The following is a 9,506-nucleotide window of genomic DNA, read 5'->3' as shown; positions in this document are numbered from 1 at the left end:
AGATCCCATTTTCTAAGGGCTGACTATGAACTGGAGACTCTGTGTAGTGCACTACAGACATTCTCATTTGCTCTCCAAAACTACTCTAAACTATGGGGGGGGGGGAATCCTAAAGATGAGAAACCGATATCCACAGAAGTTAGTTTAATTTCTCATAATCACAGGAAGTAAGAAGCAGAATTGAGGCATGGGGCCGGCAGCCTCCCAAACCTTTCTTCACCATGAGAATGGCATATGCAAAAATTAGGAAATGAGATTGGATTGGCAGTCTGGGGCCAGATTATGGATCGCCTTGAATTCAAGCCAGAGAATTCTGTTTTATTCTGACACAAATTGGAAATTGTTGTAAATGTTGAAGAATGTGATGAATATGAGATCTTAGGAATATTATCTTGAGAGTATTTTACCAGACACAGTGTAAGGCAATGGAGGAACAGATAGTCTGGTTCAGTACTCACTGTTCTCCAGGAGTAAGTTGATGCCTGGACTTGAAATGGTTGCTTCTGCATTTAAAATGTAATCACAGACATAGATACATTTCAAAGAACCAAACCAAAAAAAAAAAGAAAAGAAAAGAAAGATTTTGAGGACAAAGGATATGCTACAGTTCTACATGACTCCCAGGTTTCATGTGAGAGTTGAGACAGTTAATCTAAAGCCAAAATCCTGTTCTCTCCTTGGTTCTCTGCAGCCCCACATGCCTGTAAGCTCACCCTCACCCTAGTTAGGAACAGATCCACACAGCAGAGTAGAAGATGTATATACACTTTCAGACCAACAGACAGTAGAGCTGAGCACTCCAGATCTTACAGCCTACATTTCTTCCCAAAGCCCTAGGTGGTTGTTTTTTGCTTTTGTTTTTGTTTTTTCAATCAGACCTAGAATGCAGTGCTCTGCTAACAAGCACCAGATGTCCATGGTAACTGTGGGCTGTTCCCATATCCATGTACCATATACCCAAGTTCTGGACCTCCACTTAGGTTTCTCTGGTTCATTCTCCTTCTTGTGAGTTTTTCCTAGGAATGTTAACACTTTACTGTTACACCACTCCATGAGAATCACTGGTCTTACCAGTTTCTGAATACCAGCTGCATGGTCTTCCTGCTTCTGGGTCCTACTTATGTTTTGGAATCCCCTTTTGGAAGCTCAGTTCCAAAATTGGAACTGTTTTGACACTGGGCATTGGGCTTTCCAAACAAATTATGTTGTTTTGACCAAATCAGAGAAAAGCCATTGCTTATCAAAACTGGGAGGACTTAAATCAGGTCCTAAGACATTCCCTTCTTTTCCTGCCCTTAGATGCTTCATGACATAGTACAAGGTGGTGACATATGGTCATACAATTTAGGAGTCATTATTGAAGGAAATGGACTTTAGATGTAAGTGGGTTACAAATAGCAAGCAGTCTTGTTGGAATCTGGAGATAAAGAATTGGAGCTTCTGCAAGAAGTAAAGCCAACAAGTGTAAGTTCAGACTTGATCAGTATGCTCTATTTAAGTTAGAACACAGAAATTGATGGCCAATATTAAGCACTAGGGTAAAAAAAAAAAAAAAGAAGAAGGAAAAAGTTAAACTCATATAAAAATCTCAGGAAGTAGAAAATCAATTAATTAATTTTAAAAATAGATATGAATTGAATATATGGAATGACGCTAACATTGTATTCTGTCATGGAAATTGTGGCAGATACAAGTTTCCTAAAGAGTGAAACTTTCAAATAGGAACTGAAGAGATAAAGGAGAAAAGGGGCTGGTAAAAGGTTAATTAATGTCCTTTAGGAGTGTGTTTTATATAGAATAGTGGAATAGATTATGAAGGATTAATAAGGAAACACATGAAGAATAAATAGAAGCAGAAGATGTAACCACATTGATAAAAGGTAGAAAAATGACAAGAACAATTGGGGAACTAAGAGAGGAGAACTGAGTAAAATAAAGCTTTGCGTTTCAAGGTAATAGCATCTGTGTTAGTCTTGCCTCAAGAGATAAAGACCAGAATATACCTTCTCTGAATTCTTTTAGCTACTTTATTCTGTCATGTAGAAATATTTACTGAATGGTAATTATGTACAATTAAGTAGGTGAATACATGTTCTCTGGCTCTAGATTCATGAAGCTATAGGTTTTCTTTTCTTGTTAGCTATCCAGGTTGTTTCTCCACGCGAAACCACTTTTGATTTTTGTTTCTTTTTTGTTTTCCTATATGAGCATTTGGCCTAAAATAATTATATGGTTTCTTTTTCTGCTAGTCTGTCATGGACTATATTGGAGCTACAAATATTTCTTTTATCACTTTCTGAACAGCTTTATTGAGGTAAAACTTACATACCATATAGTTCATCCATTGACAATGTATGATTCAATGCCTTCTCGTATATTGTGCTGTAAACCACCACCCCAATCAATTTTAGAACATTTTTACTACTCCAAAAAGAAACCCACACCCCTTAGGTGTGATCCTTCCACCAATCTCCTCACCTCCTCCCACACCCAATTCTAGGTAATCACCAATACACTTTCATGTCTGAAGATTTGCCTATTTGGGGCTTTCAGTATAAATGAAATCATACAATATGTGGTCCTTTGTTTCTAGTTTCTTCTATTTAGCATACTGTTTTAAAGGTACATCCATGTTGTTGCAGGTATTTTTTCTTTTTATTGACAATATTACACTATATGGATATATATGTATACACATTTAATTTATTCATTCATCCATTGACAGACATTTGGACTTTTTCTACTTTTTTTGCTATTATGAATAATGCTACTATAAACATTCACATACAGGTTTTTGTGTGGATATATGCTTTTATTACTCTTGGGTACATATTTGGAGTGAAATTTCTGGATCATCTAGTCACTACATGTTTAAACACTTGAGGAACTGCCAAACTTTTTCCAAAGTGGCTGCACTATTTGATATTCCCACCATCATTATTCACATTTCTCTACATACTTCCAACACGTACGTTTATCTGTCTTTTTTATTATAACCAGTAGGTGTGAAGTGATATCTCATTGTGGTTTTGATTTGAATTTTCCAGATGAGCAACCATGCTGAGTATACTTCCGTGTTTATTAGTCATTTATTTCTTCAGAGAACTGTTTATTCAGACCTTTGCCCATTTTCAATTGAGTTGTTTGTCTTTTTATTGAGTTGTAGAGTTTTTCATATATTCTAAATACAAGTCCCTTACTAAGTACATTATTTGAAAATATTTTTCCATGTAATGGGTTGTCTTTTGTCTTTCTTGAAGGTACCATCCAAAGCTTGAGTGTTTTTAATTTTGATAATGTCTAGTTTATCTATTTTTTCTTTTGTTGCCTGTACTATTGGTGTCATATTTGAGAAACCATTGTCTAATCCAATGTCATAAGATTTATCTCTACGTTTTCTTTTAAGAGATTTATAGTATTAGCTTTTTAGGTCTTTGATCTATTTTGAGTTAAGTTTTGCATATGCTGTGTGGTAGAGGTTCATTCACTCCCAGCACCATTTGTTGAAAATACTATTTTTCTCCCATTGAATTATTTTGGTACCCATTTCAAAGAGTTTTTACATGCATTTTGGGATCAGACTGACAATTTCTACAATGAATTCAGCTAGGATTTGATAGGAGGCCATTTCTTAAGACCTTAAAGTAGATCATTTTGAGACTTCAGATATAATATACTTATGCAAAAGCTTCACCATGTTAGTAACTTCACTTCAGTAAGTGGAGCATGTGAGTCCAATCCAGCACTTGAGAAAATTAAATCAGTGGCTTGTTTATGCCCCACTCTACCTTCTCCAGGTAGGTTGGCAGCTTTCCTTCCTTACATTATGCTATTACCTAACAAAGCTTTCAAAGACCAATTATAAGAGCATATTCTTAATCTCCTCAGAGCAGAAAATGCATCACAGCTAAAATACCAATTTAAAACATTGTACTGACTGAAAGCAAACTCCTATTATTAGAAATTCCTTGCTAATTACCCTATTGCTATCATTCTTTGACCCCAGCCTCTCAAAGTGTCTGTTTCCATCCTTAATGCATGACCTCATTTCATGTGTTATTGATTAAATAAAAAAGACCTCAGTCTTTAGTTTCCTACATCTGCCTCTATATCCATCTTCTCCTTCCTCTCTAGTACAGTAGAGGAAGTGTCACTACACCTTACACAGGAAGAACTTGGGCACTCTGTCTTTTTGCTTCTATTGCCTTCTCAAGATTTACACTCTCAGTCATCACTTTCTCTCTCATCTGTCTTCCTTTGCCCCTCATTTTCTACAGGATCATTTCCAAGAGCACAAACATGCTTCATTGTCTTCCTTCCATAAGTAAAAATATACCTTTCTTTGATGCCACTTCTTCCTCCAGCTACCATCCCAAGTCTCCACTCTTTCACAGCCAAATTCCTAGGCAGAGTTGCTGCACACACTATCCTCACTTCTTTCTCTCCAGTTCAGTCTTTCCTCTCCCCTACACTGACATCCTCTAAATATCAGTAATCATCCCATTGAGAAATTCAGTGGCCACACTTCCTTCTTTATCTACTTTGATATATCAGAAATACTCACAGCAATTGCCCATTTTCTTCTTCTTGAAATGCTCTTTTCTTTTAACTTCTAAAAGAACCCCACCCAACTGTTCCTCCTACCTCACTTGCTGCTCATTTGAAATCTCTTTTGCTCTTCATTCTCCTCTCTTGTGCCTCTAAATGTTGGCATTTTTCAGGCCTCTTTTCTCTTTACATTTTCTTCTTGAATAATTCCATGTATCACAATGGATTTACCTTCCGCACTGGTGCTGATATTTCTCAAATATATTTATATTGTTCTCAACTGTATCCTCCTTTGAATGGCATTCAGTAATTCCCTAGCTTTGAACCTTAGTGCCATCATTTTCTAGCTGGGAGAGCCTGTTCACATTGATTAACTTCTCAGTGCCTCACTTTCCCCATTTATGAAATGGTAATGACAGAAGTACCTATCTCATAAGAGTATTATGAAAATTAATTGAGTTATTATATATGACATTATTTGAACAAGGACTGGTACACAGTAGGCTGTCGAAAGAAGCTAGCTACTGGTGTAGCCTTGCAATCATCATGATTGTTACTCAATAAACCTGGATGGATTTAATAAGTTGAAACACACTTTACAGAGGAAATGTCAGACTCCAATACAAAAGTAATGCCAGAGACAGAAGCTGAGGAAATAAAATGTAGAAAAATGGATATGACCTTCTGAAAGGCAGGCCACTAGGGTTGTCACTGGGACATTGGAGGTTCTGTTGAGAAAGGAAACAGAAGTCCCTGTAGCTCTCCATGCCAGCCAGCTGCTGAGAGGGTCTTCTGGGCTTCCTGCTTTCACATCATTACAATAGTAATATAATCTATCATCTTAGATAAGCTGAGTATGTCTCTTCCTTGCAATCTAAAAGAGACTAGCACTGTCTATAGCTTTTCTATCTGTTATTTAGTTGGAATACATTCCCAGGAGTATAATGACTGAGTCAATATTAATAAACATTTTTATGTTTCTTGATGGAATATTTGTATATGTTTTCTATAAGTACTGAACCAATTCATATTGCTGCCAACAAAGTGTGTACATTTGCAACCTTGCCTGCATAGTGTATTAGTAAAAATGAAATATTTATTCTATGTGTATTGGGCCTTATGAGGAGGCTATAAACTGTGGTCACTATTGTGGTGATGGAGAAAAGGGAAGTACTCTGTCTTAGATGCTGAGTTTGTCCTGCTGTTACCAAGACCCCCAAAGGTCCATTTGCTTGTTCCTCAATAGCTAATAATTGAGAGACAAGAGTTGGTGTAAGGAAAGATAGCCTTTAGTCAGGAAGCTGGCAGCCTAGGGAAATGGTGGACTGATGTCTCAAAGACCATTTCCACTTTTTCCAGACTTGCCAAAGGGTTTTAGAGGGACAAGAGGTAGGGGGATGGTTCATAAGCATAAAAGTGTAGATAAACATCAAAGAATTTCTGTGGTAGGAACAGATTCATGGTGGTCATCCTCCATGAAGTCAAGTCATGGATTCAGTTCCTGTTAACCTCAAAAAGATCTACTTAGTAAACTTGTAAAGAAAGGCCACCAGGTTATTAATTTCTTCTATAATCATTCTGTGTACAGTGTGACTAGGAGTCATTATGTTCTAGCAATCATGTGAACAAGAATCATTGTATTCTTTTTTTTTTTTTGACTGGTAAGGGGATTGCAACCCTCAGCACAGTGTGGTCCACACCGCACTCAGCCAGTGAGCGCACTGGCTGTCCCTATATAGGATCTGAACCCGCGGCCTCGGCGCTCCCAGTGCCACATTCTCCTGAGTGAGCCACGGGGCCGGCCCAAGAATCATTGTATTCTCTCTCTCCAGCTGTAAGCTATGCAGTTCGGGTTACAAGAGTAAGGAAAAAAAACTTTATAATTTAGAAGTATACCAAAATGGAGTCACTTCTGTTCAGCCTGTTACACTGCCAGAACCTTTTGCAGTTATTTGGGTAGCCTTTTGTACAAAATATTTAGAAAACCAATTTAACTCAAAGATCCTGAGTTTTAGCAGTATAGATGAACATGCATGATTAAATGATTACATGTGCTAACATTTAATGGTTTAAATATTTTATATATGTGGATACCTGTTACTGAATGTACAGACTTACCCTGAACTGGTACAAGGGATTTCATTTTAGACATAGTTTTGTGGTCTTTGTTAATAGAACTGATTCAATAATACTTTGGTAGAAACAACATGATCTTGACCTCAGACAGACCTCAAATGAAGATTCATCATGTTCCAGTAGTTTGACTTTGAACAGTTTTCTAACCTTAAAAGTAGAATAATGATGCCTACTCCTGTAGTATAATGTGATATTTAAATAAAATAATATGTATGCAAGTGTTTGATACATTCTTGCTCATTGATGGTTGGAGGGATTTTCTGTCTTGGTGCACAATCTCTTCTCAAAACCTCTGTTGGTTGTTTGCTCACATGGTATCCTGCCTTTGTCTTTGAGTAGGTGAGAAAATAAGGATCATAAACTTTTCTCATTTCAGATTTGCAAAGCAAAACAACAACTGTCCTTATATTTGCATATAGAGGGCTGTCAGCTATGCAATTTGTCAGCAAACTTCCTGCAATCCAGTATCTTAGGTTAAATGCATTTATTCAACTGAGACGGATTTATAGACCATGAAAAATCCATCAATGATTATTTTTTTATACAGGGGAAAATACAAACAAAAGTGTCTTAGGAAAAATACTACCAAAGCAACCTTACGTGAAAATAAGTAAAGGAACTAGAAAATAATTAAATGTTTTCCTACCTCACTTCATTTGATAAAAATCAATCCATCTCAGATCATATTATCTTCATAACATTTTTCCTGCATTTTCAGTGCCTAATGATCTTTTTTTCTCTCTTGAATATTCCCATTTTTATTATATATCCCATTCATGGAGTTTTGAAACTAATCTATGCTAGTTTCAAACTAGTCTATACTAGTGTATTAGTCCATTTTGTATTGCTATAAGAGAAATATCTGAGACTGGGTAATTTATAAAGGAAAGAGGTTTATTTGTCTTATAATTCTGGGACAGCTGCATCTGGCATGGGCCTCAGGCTGCTTCTACTCATGGCAGAAAGTGGCAGGCAGCCGGCGGGTACAAGCAGATCACATGGTGAGAGAAAGCAAGAGAGAGAGAGAGGAGGTGCCAGCGTCCTATAAACAATCAGGTCTTGTGGGAACTAATAGAGTGAGAACTCACTCCCTACCTCTCTTCCCCCAGGGAGAGCATTAATGCATTCATGAGGGATCCACCCCCATGACTCAATCAGTTTCCAACACTGCCACATTGGAGATCAAATTTCCACATGAGTTTTGAAGGGGACAACACATCCAAACTCAGTCAGCTAGTTTTCTAAATCTGTGCTTTATTTTTCCAAATATGCTGTCTTGAAGACAGGGACCACTTGTTTACATGTTTTATCTCCTGCAGCAACTACCACAGTGACTTATGCTCATGGTAAGTATGCAAGTTTTCTTGATCATCATGATTATGACTTACGCCTAACATTTCATAATATTTCTTGTAAGTGGACAATGCTATTCCTATAATTATTTTTAATAGTTAAACAATTTAAAAGTCCAAGAAAAAGCCCAATATTGAAGAAACAGTTAAATCATGGATAATCCATATAAGCAATATAATGCAAGTATTTAAAATTAGACTTGTGACATAATGTTGAAAATAGGCAGGATATAAAGTTTGTATTCAATACACACTTCAATTAGTTTCAGGAAAAATACACAAAAATAAGTTGAAGACTTCTGATTCTGCCTATGATGAACTAGCTTGTAACAAACCTCCCCACCAAAAATTAATAAAAATCTGATTAAAAAAAAATAAGCTATGTGAAGGCATCAAAAAGTCACTAAAGAAGCCAGGATATGAAGATTCACTATCTTGTGGAGAAGAAAAACACAATGATGTGAGCCTGAACTTCTGTGCTGCTTTTTTGTCTCAAAATCTGCATTTATTCTTAAGAATGTCAGGGCCAAGTATTCAAAAAGCTGAGCAAATGGCAGCTAAGAGGCAAAGAAGCAAATCAGTACTCTTAGCACTTATTCAGAGCTGCAAAGACAAAAAATGAAGTGCTGAGCTACCACAACAGCCAGGACATAAAGGGTCAAGATCATCCCAGAAAGAAGAAAGTAAAGAGCAGAGATACAAGAGATTCAAGTTGTATGACAATTACAACTTTAAGCATTTGCTGAATTATAAGATGTACAAGTCACAAAAGCAAAGTCAACAGAAAGTGGCAGCTAACAAGTTAAAATTCAAAGAAGACCTTTGGGAAGACTCACTGTGCTGTTAAGAGAAAAATTGGAGATCCGGGTCTGCCAATGAGGAGGAAACCTTGTTAAGACCTGAAGATCTTGGTTGAATTTACAAATGCATAAACTCGGTTTGAAATCAGCTTGATCTTACAATGGATGAAAGTGATGTATCCTGACTGACTAAACCTCCTGACAAAAGTAAAAAGGAAGTAAACTGTGGATGAGATATCTTCTAGAGCCTCAAAAAAAATTTATAATATATTGCAGAATTTAATTAAACACACACACACACATACACACAGGCAAACCAAGATAAAGGGGGGAGAAAAGATAACAGAAACAGACCAACAGGATATCCAGATATTAGAGTTATTAGACACAGACTTTAAAGATTTTTGATTATCATGTCCAAAGCATGATATAATTTGATTATCTATGTTCAAAAGTATAAAAAAATAGAGAATTTCTCCCATGCAAATGGAATCTAAAAAAATTTAGATAAGAAAATTACAAAAATAAAACCCTCAAGTAAAGAGCTCAGCAGTTATATGAAACCACAAGTAAGAGAAAGAAGAAAGGATTATAAAACTGGAATCTAAGCATTGTGTAGACTCAAAATTAAGTACAAAAATAAAGATGGATAATATTTTTAAAAATAAGA

Source organism: Cynocephalus volans, chromosome 14, assembly GCF_027409185.1.
Source record: "Cynocephalus volans isolate mCynVol1 chromosome 14, mCynVol1.pri, whole genome shotgun sequence".
In the NCBI taxonomy this organism is placed as follows: Eukaryota; Metazoa; Chordata; class Mammalia; order Dermoptera; family Cynocephalidae; genus Cynocephalus; species Cynocephalus volans.
The sequence above is the reverse complement of the archived record's forward strand: the minus strand, read 5'-3'. Positions refer to the sequence as shown.